A 20,745-nucleotide genomic window follows, 5' to 3' on the forward strand; every position below is an offset into this window, starting at 1 on the left:
GTTTAACTAGGAATTCGTTCATGTAAGCGCGCACACACACACACACACACACACACACATTTTTCAGAGCATTTAACTCATTGAACAGTTTCCTCAAATGACAAATAAGCAGTCCCAAAGGTTGATTTCATGCTTAAAATTATATAATAAATCTTTAGCCATATTTTAAAATCATGATATAAAGCTTCCTTGATTATCTTGTAGTTTTGTTTGTTACAGTGTAAATTGTAATACTTGAGAGGAAATCATTCCCTTCAAAAATGCTACCTTTGCTGTTTATCCCATTTAGGCTTATTCACAGTTTGCAATATATTCTGTAACCAGGAAGCTAACATTCTCCATCTGAATAATTACAAGTATACTTGTGAAATACATTAGGAGGAGAAGCTTGGCAGTTTTAAGCAATATATAAAAACACTTTGTGAATTCATGCTGTCTTAAGTGGATATGCACAACTCTCCTGTGAAACTGATATAAATGTAGATAAGAAATGCAGATAAGAGAATTCAGAATAGTGTGGAAGGAAGGAAATGTGTGCAGACCACACTCAATAGCAGAGCTCAGGCCTATTTAAAAAAAGCAGCAGAAAATGAATATGTAGATGTGCCTTTTAGAGGCTTACTTTGTATATTATTCTTTAAATATTAGGCATTGAGTTCCTCTCTAACTCATGGCCCAGTGCTATGGTCTGCAATACAAGGCAAAATATTGGAATAGCTTAGGTTCAAGGGACATTGTGCCAGAACACATCATTAATTGGGGTATTGAACTGTGCAGCATATCCAGAATATTGCACCAATGAAGCAACTCAGGATGCTGGAACTGCAGTTAGGGTATATTGTGCAAAGCTTTGCACAAGACAGATGCAGTTGTCAAGAGTGCAGATCTGTGGAGTGGCAACACTATATACGATGCTGTCAACATTATCAGAACCAGGTACTACCAGCCACTCATTTTGCACTTGTGCAGCAAACACACATATTGCCCTATTGAGTACAGTGGTGAACTAACATACCATAATTGTCTGATGGTAATATGTAGGGATGGTGGAGAAATCCACCACGGACTCCAATTGCTTCATTGGTGCAATATTCTGGATATGTTGCTTGCTGCACAGTTCAGTACCACTGGAGTCCATGGTGGAACAGACTACACCCCCCCCGTCACCCACCGAAATCCTCCCGGGACGGACCCTACCTGGCGGCAGCGGCTGCTCCAGGTCGTTGTCTCCATCCACTGCTGGGCTGCAGAATGAAATGGCGGCCGGTGTAGCAGCCGCCATTTGAGTCCCTGCCCGTGGCCATGATTGGCTATGTATATATTTACGTAGCCTATCACGGCAAAGAGCAGGGACGCAAATGGCGGCCGCTACGCCATTTGCATCCCTGCTCTTTCTGTGATAGGCTACATAAATATATACATAGCCTATCACGGCCTAACGTAGGGACGCAAATGTCAGCCGCTACGCCGGCCACCATTTGCAGCCGTAGCAGCCCGGCAGCGGACGGAAGTCTGGCTGCGGTTAGGCCCGGCAGACTCGCCATGGAGCGGAGCTGGCCAGGCAGGATTCTGGGGGGAGGGACAGATCGCTTCCCCCCCCCAGCGGATGACACCACCCAGAACGGTGAATGGGGTTCGTACACCCCTAGTAATATGCTAACATACAACCAGGCACTGCTGTAGAGTCTCAGCCACACTCCTATGTCCACAGAGCAAAAAGGAAAGGAATTTTTAAATTATTATTCCATTTTTGCCCCACTTTTCTTCCACTGTGGAACTCACGGTGGCTACATGTGGTTCCCAGGTGGTCTCCCTTCCAAGCACTGACCAGACCCAGACCTGGGTACCTTCAGCAAGGTAGCTGCCTCATGTGCCTTCAGACTATGACTTGGGAAGCACAGCCAAGGATAGTAAGTGTCAGTTACTCATCCACTGGTTACATTCAGACTTGATTACTGCAATGCTTTCTACATGGTGCTTCCCTAAAAAACAATACGGAAACTTCAGTTTGGTAAAAAAGAAATGAAAAAAAAGTCACAAGTGTTGGTAGGGGCTAGTGGGTTGACTCATTGGGCGGAATAGCTAATACCTTGGAAGACAGAAACAAAATTCAAAGTGATCTTGATAGACTGCAGCACTGGGCAGAAAACAACAACATTAAATTTAATAGGGATAAATGCCAAGTTCTGCACCTAGGAAAAAGAAACCAAACGCACAGTTTCAAAATGGGGGATAGTTGGCTCAACAATAGTACAAGTGAGAAGGATCTTGGATTTGTGGTAGATCACAAGCTGAATATGAGCCAACAATGTGATGTGGCTGCAAAAAAGGCAAATACTATTTTGGGCTGCATTAATAGACGTATAGCTTCCAAATCCTGGGAAGTACTAGTGCCCCTCTACTCAGCACTGATTAGGCCTCACCTGGAGTACTGTGTCCAGTTCTGGGCACTGCGCTTTAGAAGGATGCAGAGGAACTGGAGAGGGTTCAGAGGAGGGCAACAAAGATGATCAGGGGACTGAAATCAAAGCCCTATGAAGAGAGACTGAAAGAACTGGGCATGTTTAGCCTTGAGAAGAGAAGACTGAGGGGAGATATGATAGCGCTCTTCAAGTACTTGAAAGGTTGCCACAGAGAGGAAGGCCAGGATCTCTTCTCAATCACCGCAAGGAGCAGGACATGGAATAATGGGTTCAAGTTGCAGGAAGCCAGATTCCAGCTGAATGTCAGGAAAAAATTCCTGACTGTCAGAGCAATACGGCAATGGAACCAATTACCTAGGGAGGTGGTGGGCTCTCCCACACTGGAGGCATTCAAGGTGAAGCTGGACAGCCATCTGTCAGGGATGCTTTGACTTAGATTCCTGCATTGAGCAGGGGGTTGGACTCAGTGGTCTTATAGGCCCCTCCCAATCCTACTATTCTATGATTCATATTACATCTATTTATCTAGTCCAGCATTCCCACAGTGGCCAATCAGATGCAGATGGGAAATCTATAGACCATCTCCTCAAGTTTTGTTCTCTAGTCTCACCATCTGGTGAGTGTGGAGAGGGTCCTTTCTTAAGTGGCACCTAGATATGCCCTACCCCCATGTCCAGCTTGCCTGGCCATGGGGGGGAGCGTTGCAGGCGGGTGGGGTGAGCAGACATGCCAGGCTGCGATTGGCAGAACCCAATGGCGCCCCTGGGGAGGGGAGGGGTCAGAGAGGCTTTTTACTCTCCTCACCCCCCCAAACTGCCTCTTGCTTCGCGGCTGTCAGGGTTGTAACTGAGCCCATAGAGTCCCAAAGCAGCTCTGATTCTGAGGAGGAGAGACAATTTGTGGGGGAGGAACTCTCTCAGACTTCAGAGGCGCAGCTGTAGGGGGAGCCCCCCCTTCTCACATCCCTGGCAGCGACAGCAAACCAGGCATGGAAAGGGAGGGACAACCTGAGCTTTTAGACGCAAGGCGCAGATGTAGGGATGGCGGAGAATTTCTCCCCGAATCTTCGGGGGGCCGAGCGCCAACGCATTCGGCCCCCCGAAATCAGCAGTGAAATTCTCCGCCACCCCCCCGGGATGGGACTTACCTTTGGCGAATGTCCCTCCCGGCGGCGGGTCCTGGGGGCGGTTCGTCGGCCTTTCATCGGGGGTGGGGGCGGCAGCCGGTCTTCCGACCGGCTGCCGCCGCCGCCATTACAAAGTGTAAAAAAACCCCAAACCCCCATGATAGGCTACGTAACGATTAACGTAGCCTATCACGGCTAGATTTCCAAAGTCAGCTGTGATAGGCTACGTAAATCGTTACGTATCACGGGTGACTTTGAAAAAAAAAAAGCGCGTACTCAAATGGCGGCGCCCATAGGGCGCCGCCATTTGCGTTCCTTATTTGGTCCCAGTAGTCTATGTAAAGATTTATTTTTACGTAGACTACCGGGACCAAATAAGGAACGCAAATGGCGGCGCCCATAGGGCGCCGCCATTTGCATACGTGCTTTTTTTTCCCCCCAAAGTCACCCGTGATAGCCTACGTAATGATTCACATAACTATCATGGCTGACTTTGGAAATCTAGCCGTGATAGGCTACATTAATCGTTACGTAGCCTATCACGGGTTTTTGTTTGTTTGTTTTTGTTTTACACTTTGTTTCGCGGCCGGGGAGACGGGGCGCTTCTCCCCAGCCTGAATTTCGGCCGGGCGAGGCGGGAAGCCTCCCCCCCTGGCCTGAATTTCGGCCAGGCGAGGCGGGACGGCTCCCCCCCCTTGCCTGAACTTTGGGTGGAGAAGCGAAGCGCCTCCCCCCCACCGCGAAGCACCTCTGCGAAAAGGTAAGTGACTTTCATACATCCCTACGCAGACGTTGGCACAAGTGAGAGATCGCAGGGGCCGAGCTTCGGCGCTCAGCCCGATTGGCTTGATGTCAACAGCTGCGCCCAGAAGTATCACGGGAGAGGGGGAGATCTTCCCCTCCCACCCTTTAAGTTCAGAGAATTGCCGCATTTTTCCCAAATGGAGATCAACTGATGTCCTAACCCTTAGAACCCCTAGATGGCTGTTTCTCTGTAGTTTCTCGGAGTCTCAAGCAATTAGCATCAGTATGCCTCATTAGGATAAATGGAATTAAAGCCTTGGAAAGCAGTCCTTTTGTCGGAGTGTTGATTTTAGAGATGTACGAAAGGTACTTACCTTTTGCAAATTATGTTTATGGTTGGGGGGGAGGCGTTCCGTCCCTCCCCCCGGAATCCTCACCGGGGGGGGGGAGGCACTCCGTTCCTCCTCCCCCCCCGGAATCCTGGCTGGCCGGCTGTGTTCCGGAGCGATTCTGTGGAGCCGCCAGCCGGCTCCGCCAGCAGCCGGACATCTGGCTGCTGGCTAGCAGGGACGCAAATGGCGGCGGCCGTAGCTGCCGCGGCCGTTTGCATCCCTGCAGTCAGCCGTGATAGGCTACGTAAATGTTTACGTAGCCTATCATGGCTGACTTAAAAAAACAAAACACGCGCGTACGCAAATGGTGGCGGCCACGGCCGCCGCCATTTGCGTTCCTTATTTTGGCACATCTTAGTCTACATAAACATTTACGTAGTCTAAGACGGCGAAAATAAGGGGAACGCAAATAGTGTAGACGCTACGCTATTTGCGTTCCCTTTATTTTCGCCGTCTTAGTCTACGTAAATGTTTATGTAGACTAAGACATGCCAAAATAAGGAACACAAATGGCAGCGGCCATGGCCGCCGCCATGTACGTACGCACGTTTTTGTTTTTTAAAGTCAGCCGTGATAGGCTACGTAAACACGGTGTTTTTTTTTAAACCTAGCCGTGATAGGCTACGTAAATCTTTACGTAGCCTATCATGTTTTGTTTTTGTTTGTTTTTTTAAACTGGAAATGGCGGCGGCGACAGCCGGTCGGAAGACTGGCCGCCAAACCGCCGCCGGAGCCGCCGCCGCCAGGAAGATCCGCCCAAGGTAAGTCTCGTCCCGGGGGGGCGGGGGGGCAGGCCGTTCCACCACTGATTTCAGGGGGCCGAATGCGCTGGCATTCGGCCTCCCCGAGATCCGTGGCGGAACTTTCGTACATCCCTAGTTGAATTTGGCTAGTGGGGTAGGCAACAGGAGAACCTTGACAGTGGCTCCCTCCCACTCTCCCTTAAGCAGTGTGAGTTCTAACTGGTTGCCCTTTTGGGGGCCATGTAGGAATTCTTGGCTCACAGTCTGATTGGCCTGGGCTGTGCGACTTTTTGCCTACTTCACACTGTTAATGGGGTTGGATGTGTCCTTTCAGTGTATTTGGTCTAATTTTTGTTAAGCTCAGGTCACATTTCCGATGGTGGCTAGGACTAGGGGTGTACGAACCCCACTTACCAGTCTGTACCGGGATCCACTGGGGGGGAGGCAATCCGTCCCTCCCCCCGGAAACCTCCTCGGCCAGTTCTGCTCCACAGCGAGTCCACGGAGCTGCTGACCAGGGCTGCCCACAGCCAGACTTCCATCCACTGCCGGGCTGCAGCCACAAATGGTGTCTGGCGTAGGGGATGCCATTTGCATCCCTGCCTTTTGCCATGATTGACTATGCAAATATTTACATAGCCAATCATGGCAAAGGGCAGGGACGCAAATGGCGTCCGCTACGCCGGATGCCATTTGCGTCCGCAGATGGCTGCGGAACAAAGAGGATGGACCCAGACCGGGTAGGGTCCGTCCTGACCTTAGTTCGCAGGGTGGCGGGGGGAGCAGTCTATTCCGCCACGGACTCCGGGGGGCCGAATTCTTTAGAATCCAGCCTCATTGGGGTTTGTGGCGGATTTCTCTAGCTAGGACGGGCAAGGGGGAATGAGCTTAGGGATGGTGAACATTCAGATGCACTGTTATGGTGACAGGTGATGCCTGAGGCCTCCCGAATGGGTTTTGCGGCTCGGCAGGGGGATAAGGGTTGCCTGTGAGACCGAATCACCTTACTCACTGAGGGGCTTTGCGGCCCAGGAGGGGGTGACAGGGGAAGGTCTACCTCCCACATAAGGGGTAGTCCAAAGGGGCAGCGATGCTGTCACGCCACTCCTCGCCACTCCTCGGGCTGTGTATGTTTTCGCCCATTATAGCACCAGCTAGCAGCTGGCACAATTCAGTGCCCATCCTGGGTGTTCCCCTTTGCAGATATTTCAATAAATGTGGCCCAATTTCAATCCAAGCACTTGCATCTGTCTCTTTATTACCCCTCTCTGCTTGCAATATGGAATTTCCTCCTAGGAAAATCTGGAAAGTTTCCACCCTTGCACCTTGAAATGTGCTTTGAAATTTTTTTAATTCAAGAATAGGGATGGGGGAGAAATTTTAATACAAACCAGCCTAATTCACACGTGTGAATTAGGTCGGTTCATCTTAAAATACATTGAACCAAAATACAATGATCTTAGACCTTAGAACACAAGAATTTGAACCCTCAAAGGCCCACTGTGAACAAATTGCCAGACACTTTGCAGATAAAATCACTCATATGCATGCTGACTTGGATGCCGTTATTTTGACAGTGTCTGATATGGATGGGCCGGGTGCACCATCTAGTCATGTTATGGATACCTGTGCAACCTGAGGATGTGGACAAATTGCTTGGACGACTGAGGCCTACTACTTGCCCTTTAGGTCCTTGCCCATCCTGGCTTGCGAAATCTGCCAGAGTTGGGCTGGATATCTAGACCTCTGAGGTGGTAAATGCCTCCTTGAGGAACAGTGAGGTTCCTGAAGGAGGCATTTTCTTCTTTGAAAGAAGCTGTGGTGAAGCCCTTGCTGAAGAAACCAAATTTAGATCCTATGGTTCCAGATAATTACCATCCTGTGTCAAATTTGCCATTCTTGAGCAAGGTGCTGAAGCATGTGGTAGCCTCACAACTCCAAGCCGTTTTGGATGAAACTGATTATTTAGATCCATTCCAATTAGGTTTTAGTAGGGATGGCGGAGAATTTCTCCCCGAAACTTCGGGGGGCCGAGCGCCAATGTGTTCGGCCCCCCGAACAAGTTTTGGGAGAAATTCTCCCCCCGCACCCCCCCCCCGGGACGGGACTTACCTTTGCCGAATGTCCCTCCCGGCGGCGGGTCCGGCCGGCGGTTCGGCGGGTGTTCGTGCGGGGCGGGAGCGGCAGCCGGTCTTTTGACCGGCTGCCACCGCCGCCATTGCAATAAAAGAGAAAAAAAAACGCCCCCGTGATAGGCTACGTGACAATTTACGTAGCCTATCACGGCTGACTTTGCAAATCTAGCCGTGATAGGCTACGTTAATCGTCACGTAGCCTATCACGGGGGCGTGTTTTGTTTTTTTTTAACTTTTTAGTTCGCGGCTGGGTGAGGCGAGGCGCCTCCTCCCCGGCCTGAATTTCGGCCGGGCGAGGCAGGAAGCCTCCCCCCCAGCCTGAATTTCGGCCGGGCGAGGCGGGACGCCTCCCCCCCCGGCCTGAACTTCGCGGGGGGAGCAGCGAAGCGCCTCCCCACCACCGCGAAAAGCTTCGAGGACAGGTAAGGGACTTACATGCACCCCTAGCTGCCACAGAGCACAGGGTGTGGATTCTTCCAACTAGCTTATGCTACTTCAGCAATAGCTCTCTGCTGGCACTGATAGGATTTGGCTGCCAGAATGTGGCACTACATTCAGCTAGGTATGTGATACTTTTCTTTGGTGAACCTGTGACCTAGCTTTTCAAGATTATTTTAGAAGTTCATTATTATTTCTCCAGGAGGAGAGAAAAAAACAATGCATCATACCTTTTGTGTTTACTTTCACATGAACGAAAGCAAAGTTGACAGCCAGGTCATTGTAGATCCACGGACAAATAAAGAAACTGACAATAACCCAAAGCATTTGTGTGGTTAGTGATTTTTTCAGCCCCCAAGTACAACAGAATGAAATAAACTCTTATACTTACAGGCAAGGTTAAATAAAGAAGATCCCAAGTCAATTGCAAACACTATTAAAAGAAGAATCCTTATGAGCAACTCTCCCTGTTTTGTTCTTTGATAAAAGTAGCAAGACTTACAGAGTTATAAGGATGTGTAATCTGCTGAAAGTAAAGTATGTTTTTGTAATGTTGAAGTTAAAGGGGCACTGTAAGCACTTAGCTGTGCACTTAAGCCTATTGACTTCAACTTGGCTGTTGGCTTAAATTCTCTCTGGACAATGAAAACAAATAAACAAATTGTTTACTTTTGCAATACTATTTTGTATTACCCCAAACACTGGTGGCAGACTTCAGGCTTGCAGGATAAAACTTTTTTTTATTATTATTTGAACTCCAAGGTCCACCAGCCAGAATCAAGTTAAAAATAAGGGGAAGGGAGAGGAGATTATGCATCAGGGTGCCTTTTTGTTTTCAGTACCAGATCTAAGTTCGCAGTTCCCTCACACACAAAGATCACTCCTAGGCCCCATCTACACAGACGCTTTCCAACATGATTCAGTTTAAAACCACATTTTCATCAAATTGGGTTTGCTCCTCCGATGGCACATGCAGGCAATTAAAGTGGTGTATACCCCCCGCCCCCAAGAACCACTTTTGCTTAGCAGAATGCATGAGAAACGGCATTAGTTCAGGCACATGTGGGTAGAGTCTCGCAGCATCAACAAGCTTCCTTTTTTTAAAAAAAGTCATTAAACTTTTCTGCAGGTCCACTCCTCTGGATGGGCGAGGTTTGAAACTGAAGGCAAAACAACTCCCTTCCCCATACCTCTCTGTTTCCATGTGGAGTAAGTGCAATGGCAGACAATGGGAATTGCTTCTGAATAGACATGTTTAGCGGGCAGTTTTCAGCATGCTGACATTAAGGCTCATTTGGGGAAAAACAAAACATGATCAGCTTTTAAAGTTGCGCAGGTCCGCACTACCAGATGTGTGAGATTCCCAACAAAAGGCAAAGCAATTCCCTTCCCCACTCCTCCTTCTGTGCTGAGTAAGTGCAATAGAAGACAATGGGAATTACTTCTGAGTAGACATGTTTAGTGGGCTGTTTTCAGCGTGCTGACTTTAAGACTCATTTGGGGGAAGAAAAAAAAACCACCATGATCAGCGGAGGGTGACGCCAACTCCTCTCCTTGGGTCCACCCTTTGATGATGCAACTTTCCCTTCCTCCTTTCAGGTTGCTCCCCCAGTTGGCACTGAAGCCAATATTTCTAGCTGAGGTCACACAGACTCCCAAATCACACTGACGCTGGCACAACAGGAAAATTCATTACAAACGATTTTGCAAAAAATGCAGATTTTATGGCATGAAAACCCATGCTTGCTGTGGAGAGGGGGAAATTTCATGTGCCACAACTGTGTGTGTGGTGCAGTAGGACTGGAGTAAATCCCCTACATAGATGGGGCCCTAGTTTTGCTTTTAGCAACCTAATTTAGGGTGAGGGAAGCCTTATTATTGCTACCATTGCTAAACAACTGGGAATCAGAAGCACTTGCTGAAAGAAGTATCAGTAGATCCTGATCCAGCTTCTGTCCACCTCTGTCCTAAAACAAAGCAACACTTGTATCTTTGAGGAATATGATCCCCCAAAAGTTATGTAACCATATAAAAGTGCAGGTGTCCGTAAATAAAACCATGTGACATAGAATGACTTTAAAACAGATTTACTATTGCATCATTTTATCAAGTTTTGCTATGCAAGTTTTTCACACAGTATACAAAGGGCAGGACTTAATCAACGCAAGCTTATGATCCGCACTTAGTGGGAATTCCGCACCTGGGTAGGGTAGACACGCACTGAGCCAGTCAATGTAGCATGCACTGGACTTTTAAGGGCATCACAGACCACTTATTGCTCAATCTCAGGTGGCTGAATGCCACTTGTCCCTCTAAGAGGGTTGATGCCGACTGCTCATGGGTCACGTAACAAGTTAGCATGCTAGAATCTTGCTAGTTGAGTGGTAGGGTACATGTTTTGCATGTACAGTGCACAAAGCTGAATCTGCAGCATCTCCAGTTAAAAAAAGATCTAAGCCCTTGGAAAATCACTGACCAGCAGACAACACTGGACTAAATGGAACAGTGGTTTGAATTAATACAAGGCAGTTCCATACGTTCATATTATAACCATGTTCCTGTGATCCAACAACCTAAAATATGGATAAAATAAGTATGTGAAAATATTGAAGACTACATCATTTTTCAAATACAACCAGACAAGAAATGTTTCCTTCTACTGAAAACACGAACATTATTTACTTGAAATTACACAGTAATAAATTAGCTGTTGGTGTGTTTACTATATTTGTGGATTATTGTTTTCAGTTTAGTGAAACAATGAAATAGATGAGACAACATTTATGGCAGAACTTAAAACATTTAAAATGGGGGGGGGGTTGTAATTTCTAAATATCTCCTGGAAGCTATGGGCTGGTTCTTACAAAATGCTAAACCATGGTTTAGCACTAGGAGAATGAGCCTAGTTGAGCCTCGGGTTTGTGCGCTTCCTCTTCTGGCATGGCGATGAGGAGGTATTTGGAAGATTTTACTTCTGTTTTAGGTTAACCACAGCTTGCTGTGCTGTCCAAACCCAGACAAAAGTGGTTAATCAACAGTGGTTCGTGGAAACAAGCCAACCTCAAACCATCATGAAGCTGGCTTCCTTTCATTAACCACAGTTTAGGACTCAGTCTAGCAGAGTGGTAGGTGGCAGTATTGCAACTGAAACTCTCCCCACGACCCGAATTCGATCCCAGCGGAAGCCAGGTCTCGGGTAGCCGGTTCAGGTCGACTCAGCCTTCCATCCTTCCAAGGTTGGTAAAATGAGTACCCAGCTTGCTGGGGGAAAGGTAGTCACGACTGGGGAAGGCAATGGCAACCCACCCCGCTATAGTCTGCCATGAAAACACCAGCGCAAGCGGCATCCCTCTAGGGGTCAGTAATGACTCGGTCCTTGCACGGGAGGAACCTTTCCTTTTTTTCCTAGTTGCTAAATTGGGGTTAATCTAAACACTTCTCATAATACTACATTATCTCCAAGCACAGCCACTGTATTGCAAAGAGACATTTCTGCAGAAGAATTAATGGAATGTTCTTAGCAAAGAGAAGTAGCTTTTCTGCCTTGCATTTCCAGTTCTTATGATAAAGAACAAAATTTAATGGAATTTATGCTGCTATGATAAATACACCCCCACCCCCATTCTGCAAGCTCTCCACCCAGAGTTAAATACAAATGAATATTCTCAGGTATGATTTCACATTGTTAGGGCATTCATATATGAAATGTGTTTCTAAAAGTTGAGGCAGCCTTGTTTGTCTTTTCAGGATTAACAATTTGAATGCTTTTAAAGTGAACAGAAAAAAAGCACCAAACAATCAATAAGCTCACGTCCCAAACTCACATAATAACCAAGTTCTAATCAAGTTTACTAAAGACAGTGTTTGAATAGGACTGCAGTCTAAAGCCTATCTAGTCCCATTGGAGAAAAATTGAATTTATCCAACTGAAGAAGTTATTCTGCCTGAGGAACTTTCAGCAGCTACCTCATAAACTGCTTTCAAAAACTCTCTCCATACTCTCCAGTATGGTGTAGTCGATTTGGTGTTGCCCTTGTTCCAGGGAGACCTGCATAGTACATATCTTTTCTCAACATAAACTATTGAATGGCCTTGGGCAAATCACCATTGCCAAGGACTTTTGCTTAGGTCCCAATCCTGTATGCCCTTACCTGAAAGTAACTCAATGGGATTTCTTTCTTTCTGAGTAGACATGTCTAGAATTGTACTGTAAATTTATTTAAACAGCACCAGCAGTGTATATGGTACTTTACAGTGTAACATGGGGTGAAGGTGAAGGGAGGAAAGCTCCTTGCCCCAAGGAGTTCACAATCTAAATTTAGGTATTGATGCTTGGAACAACAAAGGGGGGGGGTGAGTTTTAGACAACAGTAGCAGATGATGAATATTCCAGGTGCAGTTACATGCACTTATATCTTCCCTTATGTTTGGGATAAAGCCTAAGGGTGTAATGCTTCACCGAGAAGATGGGTTTTGTGGAAGTTTTTGAAAGGAGAGAGAGAGAGAGAGAGAGAGAGAGAGAGAGAGAGAGAGAGAGGTATCACATAGGCATTTGAAAGGACATTCCAGCCATGAGGGGCAACTATGGATAATGGGGATTTATTTACAAATATTTTAAGAATGATTGTGTAGAATCATTTAAGAACAGAAGAATAAGGAGAAAGTGTAGAAAACTAGGGCTAACTCAAACCAAACCCCCAGACTTCATAGCTCTGTTCATAGGCAATGAAAAATGATGTCATAATGCTAAATGTAATTGGCTATTTACACTTAGGAGTGTATGAGAAGTTATTTTTAGTTTGGTTTTTTTTACCATAATGTACAGCTCCTGGGGCAGAGGATGAGATGGCTAGATAGCATCACTGATGCAATGAATATGGACTTGAGCACACTCCGGGAGAGAGCGCAGGACAGGAAGGCCTGGCGTGCTATGGTCCATGGGGTCACGAAGAGGTGGACATGACTGAATGACTGAACAACAACAACAACAACAACAACAGCTCCTGGACTCAAATGCTGTCTGTAGTCAAAGTTGGTACCTTTCGAAGCTTGTGATATGATTTGTGCAACACACAAAAAGTGTCCAGATAATGTATACATTTGAGCAATGTGTATTAAAACATGGATACATTTCAAAAACATAAATGTTTATTTTTGGAAAATACACACAACTGATGTGTACATTTGGAAAAATGCACACAAACACATGCACACATTTTCACATGAAAGGAAAAAACAAAGCTCTCAATCTGAAATGGACATTTTAAAAAAGGAAATTCTCAAGGCACAATTACAAACAATTCCAACAAGAAGAAAAGGTGGAAGACAACAGAAGAAGCCAATGTGGCTTCACAAAAAGCTTAGGGATGACCTGAAAACAAAAAAAGGACACATATAGGAAGTGGAAAGAAGGCCAAGTAACAAAGGAAGAGTACAGGCAGGTAGCACAGAATTGCAGGGATGGCGTCAGGAAGGCTAAAGCTGAGAACGAGCTGAGGTTAGCAAGGGATGCTAAAAACAACAAAAAGGCTTTCTTCAGCTACGTGCATAGTAAAAGACAGAGGAAAGAAATGGTTGTTCAGCTATTAAATAAGGATGGCAAAATGATAACAGATGACAAAGAAAAGGCAGAGGTGCTCAATTCCTACTTTGGCTCAGTCTTCTCCCAAAAGAGGGTCTATGAGCCCCCTGGCAAAGGCGAAGTACAGGCTGAAGGGGCAGGATTGCAGCTTGAGATCGATAGGCATATGGTCAAGGAACACCGAATTACTTTGAATGAGTTCAAATCTCCAGGGCCAGATGAACTGCACCCTAGAGTAATAAAGGAACTGGCAGAAGAACTCTCAGAACCTCTGTATATTCTCTTTGAGAAATCATGGAGGATGGGGGAAGTGCCAGATGACTGGAGGAGGGCTAATGTTGTCCCTATCTTCAAAAAGGGTAAAAAGGAGGAACCTGGGAACTACAGACCAGTCAGTCTGACATCAATCCCTGGGAAAATTCTGGAGCAGATGATAAAGCAATCCATCTGGAAGCACCTTGAAAACAATGCAGTGATTACTCGAAGCCAACATGGATTTGTCAAAAACAAGTCCTGCCAGACGAATCTGATCACATTTTTTGATCAAGTAACCTCCCTTGTAGACTGTAGGAATGCTGTAGACATCATATACCTCGACTTCAGCAAAGCTTTCGACAAAGTGCCCCATGATATCCTGATGAGCAAACTAGCTCAAAGTGGGCTAGATGAAACAACGATCCAGTGGATCCACAGTTGGCTACAGAATCGGACTCAAAGAGTGCTTATCAGTGGGACCTTCTCGAACTGGGGAGAGGTAACGAGTGGGGTACCGCAGGGCTCAGTCCTGGGCCCAGTGATCTTCAACATTTTTATGAATGACTTGGAGGAGGAGGTGCAGGGAATGCTGATCAAATTTGCAGATGACACAAAACTGGGCGGGATAGCTGATACTTTGGAAGACAGAAACAACATTCAAAGTGATCTGGATAGACTGGAGCGCTGGGCAGAAAACAACAGAATGACATTTAATAGGGGTAAATGCCATGTTCTGCACCTAGGAAAAAGAAACCAAATGCACAGTTACAAGATGGAGAATATGTGGCTCAACAACACTACAAGCGAGAAGGATCTTGGAATTGTTGTCGATCACAAGCTGAATATGAGCCAACAATGTGATGTGGCTGCAAAAAAGGCAAAAGCTATTTTGGGCTGCATTAATAGAAGCATAGCTTCCAAATCCCAGGAAGTACTAGTTCCCCTCTACTCAGCACTGGTTAGGCCTCATCTGGAGTACTGTGTCCAGTTCTGGGCACCACACTTTAAGAAGGATGCAGACAAACTGGAGAGGGTTCAGAGGAGGGCAACAAAGATGATCAGGGGACTGGAAACAAAGCCCTATGAAGAGAGACTGAAAGAAGTGGGCATGTTTAGTCTTGAGAAGAGAAGACTAAGGGGAGATATGATAGCGCTCTTCAAATACTTGAAAGGTTGTCCCAGAAAGGAAGGCCAGGATCTCTTCTCGATCATCCCAAAGTGCAGGACATGGAATAATGGGCTCAAGTTACAAGAAGCCAGATTCCGGCTGAACATCAGGAAAAACGTCCTGACTGTTAGAGCAATACAACAATGGAACCAATTACCTAGGGAGGTGGTGGGCTCTCCCACACTGGAGGTGTTCAAGATGAGGCTGGACAGCCATCTGTCAGGGATGCTCTGACTTGGATTCCTGCATTGAGCAGGGGGTTGGACTCGATGGCCTTGTAGGCCCCTTCCAACCCTACTATTCTATGATTCTATGAGTAGGAATGAGCTTCAAGGTGGAAATCACAACCTTGATGAGCTCAAGTTTTGCTGATTCACATCCCTACTTGCACTGTGGTGTCATCACATTCACAACATGTTCCCTGATTGTCTGGGTTCTCTTTGCAAGGATGAAGCTCTGGTGGATGACGAAATAGCACTGAAGCAGCTCAGTGTAGGGGCAAAGTGGGCAACTAGGTACAAATAAAGGTAAGCTTTCTGAGAAATTCTCAGGTGCTCCAAAATCCTCCTTTTAGCACCAAAAATGTTTAATCACAAGCATTAATTAGCCATAACAACAATAGGGCTGAGGCACTCAAACGTAAGAAAACAGTCTTTAAAGTAGCTCTCCCATTGTTTCTGCACTATCTCCAACATTAACTTCCTCAACAAAAACAAAACAAAACTGACATATAAATTATTTATATAATAAACAACCAACATAAAATATCTAGAATTAAAGTAAATCAGCTCATTTCCATCTGCTGCTTTTGCTCATCATAAAACCATTAGAACAGTTTTGCACACGATTTAACTGAAAAGATAACATAAGTCAATCAGAAAAGATTTCTGGTTACCACCATACTATGAATTCTTACAGTACATTTCCCTAAAGGCTTTATTTTACACCTCTCTCTAGAGTGTGAGTATGTGTCAAATTCTCCTTTCATGGAATCATTATTTTCCCCTCTAGGAAATGAAAACAAGAAACCTGCAAACCCTCCCATGGTTCTTGTATTATTACCTCTTTAGGTAGACTCTTTCCCACCTATGAGGCATGCTATTTTCTGCCTAATTTGTAATTCATATCAAATGATCTCATAGCAGGGAAAAAGGGAAAGAATAGGGGAAAATAGGGGAAAAATAGCTGAAAAAATTATAAGCCAGGATCGAAGGGAATAAACTGAAACTGAAACTCAGGTTATCAAGTCACTTAACTTCATAAATATCAGTTACACTCAAATAGCCTTTATTCTGTTTGAGCAGTCTTAGTATTCCCAAAGGGAAATGCCTTTCTATCTTCTATTCTGTATTAGTCGTCAGTCAATAAGGTCATTACCCAAAGAGCAGGCATCCCGTCAGTGTCTACTAGGCATCTTCAGTGTCAATTCAGTATCTGAGCAGCATAGTATAATTCCAGCTCTTGAAATGATGACAAAATATGCCCAAATGGCAACTGGCAAGAGCACAATCATGCGTAGCCATTAGATGACATGAACACTACACAACACAACAGACATTTCATTCTGACAGCAGCACACTGATATTGTATATCAGTGCCATTGCTTTTGCAGAAAAAAATTGGAATTAATTAGGAGTATCTAGGCAGAGAATAGACAGCTACTGCTTAATAAACAGACAAAAAAATCTGGAGAAGTTAATGAAGCAATCCAAAGGACAAACTGTCTCAGAACATTCTATTTTATTAACCAACAGTGCTGTGGTATTCTAATCCATAAAGCTTCTCATGCACAATCATTAGAGGTTTTTGACAGGTAGAATATCAATGCATGTTGCTAAGCATACAGAATAGTTAAGTGCATGTTTGGTTGTATAATAAATCCATTTTAGCATAAACATGCATAAGTCCAGGTGGCAAACATGAAGACTCTTTCCCATAGGAGGCAGAACAAAGATTTTCAGAAGTACATGTCACAATCCAATACAGACTTAGGCTTGTTTAACCTTGAAATCAATGGGCTTAAGCATGCCTAACTCTTCATTGGTGTTTAGATACATTATTAAGTCAATAATATATTTAGATTATCAAAGTGACAGTTCACAGTTTGCAGATCAAAACTTGTTTGATAGATAGATGACACTTCTGTTTTCAGGTATGCATATGTCACTGTATCTGAAAAACTTGGAATAACTGAGGGTTATGTTATTGTAACTGGAGTCTTTAATAAGGGCTGCCAATTTAGGGTGCAATCCTACACATGGCTGACTGGGGGATCCTGGGAGTTGTAGGACTTTCCCCCATCTAAACATACATAGGATTGTGCCTTAAGTGAAGAAATTTAATTCATTAATTATCTGCATTCCAATTAATCAATTCAATTTAAATAAAATTGGATATTTTAAAACTTTTAATAGAGTTACTTTCTGCAGAAAATGAAATGTCAGGTAACATACAATTTGGATTTAGGGACACCAGGAATGCACAATCTTGTCATTGTTTGTCTTGTAATTAGACTACAAATTGCAATCAACACTGCAACTATTCAGAAACTTTCTCTCCTTTTTTTGTTTGTTTAGGTTTTAGTTTGCTTGATATTAGTTTGCACATGTGCATTTTCACATCATAACTCAGGAATTGTAATATGGAGGCAGGGAAGGTAGCACATTGTCAAAGCAAACCCATGATGCTCTCTTTCCTTCTGTGTACATAATGCTAGGAAAGTCAAATCAGCACCAGGAACCATCTTCCCCTCAAACCCTCAAGAGCTCTACTAGTTTGCCAGTGAGTGACATGATGTTTTGCTTGACCAGGAGGATCAGATCAGCAGGAATCATCCCTCAACACCACCCAAGACACCACCCACTAAAGACTTGCATGATGTGTCTGACTGAAACCATGACAGACCCAAAAGCCTGGGAAGAAATAATTAAAAGACGCCTTGGAAAAAATGCACATCCATAACATTTTGAAAGAGCAGCCATGTTAGTCTATTGCAGCAGAAACAACAAAGAGTCCTGTGGCAACTTGAGGACTTAACAAATTTATTCTGGCATAGTGGTACAAGACTCTTGGTTGTTTTTACATTCATAAAATGTTGTTCAGCACATCGTTTTTCTGTGTTTCCAAATGGTGTGGACAAGTACGCAAATCTAAACATTGTATTGGCTTTTGGAAAGACGATCCCATTTACATGACAAAGATGCCTTGCCCTTTAACATATGTGGGTGTTCCAGGCTTCCATGTGAAGGAAAGGAGATGGGTCATTCTTCTCATAATTACAGAAAAGATGCTTGTCTGATTACTATCCTACTACTACAAGAATAGCAGTACAAGAATCCTACTTACACAGGTGCAACAGTGGGAAATCAACATCCTGCACAATCTTTGGGCTGCATATTTTATGGAGTACCTCTTTTTTAATGCAACACCTTACTAACTCAGTTTTGCTGAAGACACACTGTGTTATGTCTTGTCCTCTATGCAATGTAACAGCTGTAAGGCTATGGGGTTGTGCCTTCTGCACAGATGTGCCCACATTATGCAGAATGGTTTGCCAACTGAAGCATGACTGGGGTTGGCTTTCCATTACCATTTTAAATGTAACTTTATCAGAAAGTGTTCCTTGCTAGCTGATGAAACTGGCTTTTTAATTATTTTTATTTCTATGAAATATTACCAGTTTGCGTTTGTTTTAGTTCTGGGTGGTTCCTGGATTTAAAATTAGTTTTTATTATTGTTACTACTGTTTTCGGTGCCATTTTTATGGCAGAGAATACAGTATACAAGCTAAATAACTAAATAATTCTTACCACTGAAATTTAGGGCTGTGTACTGCTTTGGCCTGAGGCCCAAACCCCGAATTGAAGCAGGCTGCTTTGGGTCACTTTGAGCCCCTTCTGAAGTGAAGCGGAGGGGGCATGAAGCGACCCGGAGCAGGTTGGGGGCTCTCCAAAGCACTCGGTGTGCTTCAGAGCTTTGCTGCCCCGGCCCAGCCCCCCCAGCACCTCTAGGTCCTTACCTGAGCTGCTTTCTCCACCGCCACTACCTTTTCCTCGCCACCGCCACCTTCTCTGCCGCCGCGCTGCCATCTCCTGAGGCCTGGATGCACAGCAACTCATCTTCTTGCAGGGAGTCACCATTTTTAAAATGGCAACCTCCTGGAAGTTCCAGGAAGTTGCCATTTTAAAAATAGCAACTCCCTGCAAGAAGAGTCACTGTGCTTCCAGGCTTCAGGAGATGACAGTGGCACAGTGAGAACGCGGCAGCAGCAGAGAAGGCAACAGTGGCAGCGCAGTGGTGGTGGAGGTGATGGCTGTGGTGGTGGTGGTGGTGGAGGAGGAGGAGGAGGAGGAGGAGGGGGCCAGGTAAGGAGCTGGGTGGTTGTGCAGGGGTGTCAGGGGGGGACCTGAAGCGGGGTTTGCCCGAGCAGAATCAGGACCACCTCAGAAGCCGTGAAGCAGCTTCCGAGTTGGATTGGGGGGTCCCTGCACAGCCCTATTGAAATCAATAAGATTTAGAAGTGCTGAACCATGCCCAATATTTTATAGAAGCTCAGTATTTTAGGGCACAATCTGGTGTATGTTTAGACAAAAAAAAAATCATACAATTCCCAGCATTCCCCAGCCAGCCATGGTTTGGAGCTCCCACCCCCTTCCCCCTGGCAGCTGGAGTGGAAAGAAGTGTGCTCGCTGTTTGGAGGTCGGGAACTCAACCTCGGAGAGGGGGGAAAGGAGATGTTTCAGTGGACAAGGAAGGGAGGATACCAGAGTGGTCAGAATGTGGTTTATCCTGAGGCCTTTCCAGCCTCCTTCCCTCCCCCTCCGAAGTGCCCCAACTAGATGGGAAAAAAGCCCCTCTAGCAACAAAAGCAGAGCAGGAGGATGAGGAGGCAAAGATAGTCTCTGCCACTCCTCCTGCCCTGCATACGATGATTGTAAAGCTCTGAGTTCAGAGGATTGTGATCATCGAGGGTGTAACCTACAGAACTGCACCCTTACTGTTTTTAATTAAAATAGTGTTTTTCCAAGATCCTCTTTTGTTTTGTATTTTAATTTTCCAAGTTTCTGTAGTGTGTTTTTTAACTAAAAGGATTCTGCTCTCGCTCTCTCTCATTTAAGGGAAGGCCACTAAACTTTGACTGAGAAAAGAGAAAATTTGACTGAGAAAAGAGAAAATTTGACTGTATATAGGTCCAGCTTTACTGAAGAGGAGAGGTTGTATACTCCATCTTTTTTTATAGCAAAAAATGTGGTAAGTTTGTCAACTTTTCCATCTTTCCCCAACCTGGTGAGTTCAAAAACTATGTGAATTCAAAACATATTGGTTGTATCCAAGGTCAGTCTAACTTAAGTCCCATTCATTTCAATGGGTCTACTCTCAGTAGAACTAATATTGGATACAACCCAATTATTGCAATTGTTATTTGAAAATGTGAACATATGAAACTAGCCTAATTACTACTAAGTGACTATTGTCACTTTCATCAAGCAGTTGCCTCATGTTGGCATATATCAAATGTTTGCTATCATTGGGATGTTTGGTCTGATTTAAATAGAGTGGTTAAGCAGTCAGATCACACCAAGGGGCAGTTTGCATGGTATAGCAAAAAGGAGAATTTAAAAAAAAGCTGTAAAAGCCAAAAACAAGACAAAAAAGACAGCTGCACCAACATGTTTTCTTTATTAAGGGAAACTAGATATATATTTATAATACAAAATTTAAACATCTAAAAAGACATACA

This window comes from Heloderma suspectum, chromosome 1, assembly GCF_057233095.1.
Source record: "Heloderma suspectum isolate Gila_16-S chromosome 1, 16-S_ref, whole genome shotgun sequence".
NCBI classification, from domain to species: Eukaryota; Metazoa; Chordata; class Lepidosauria; order Squamata; family Helodermatidae; genus Heloderma; species Heloderma suspectum.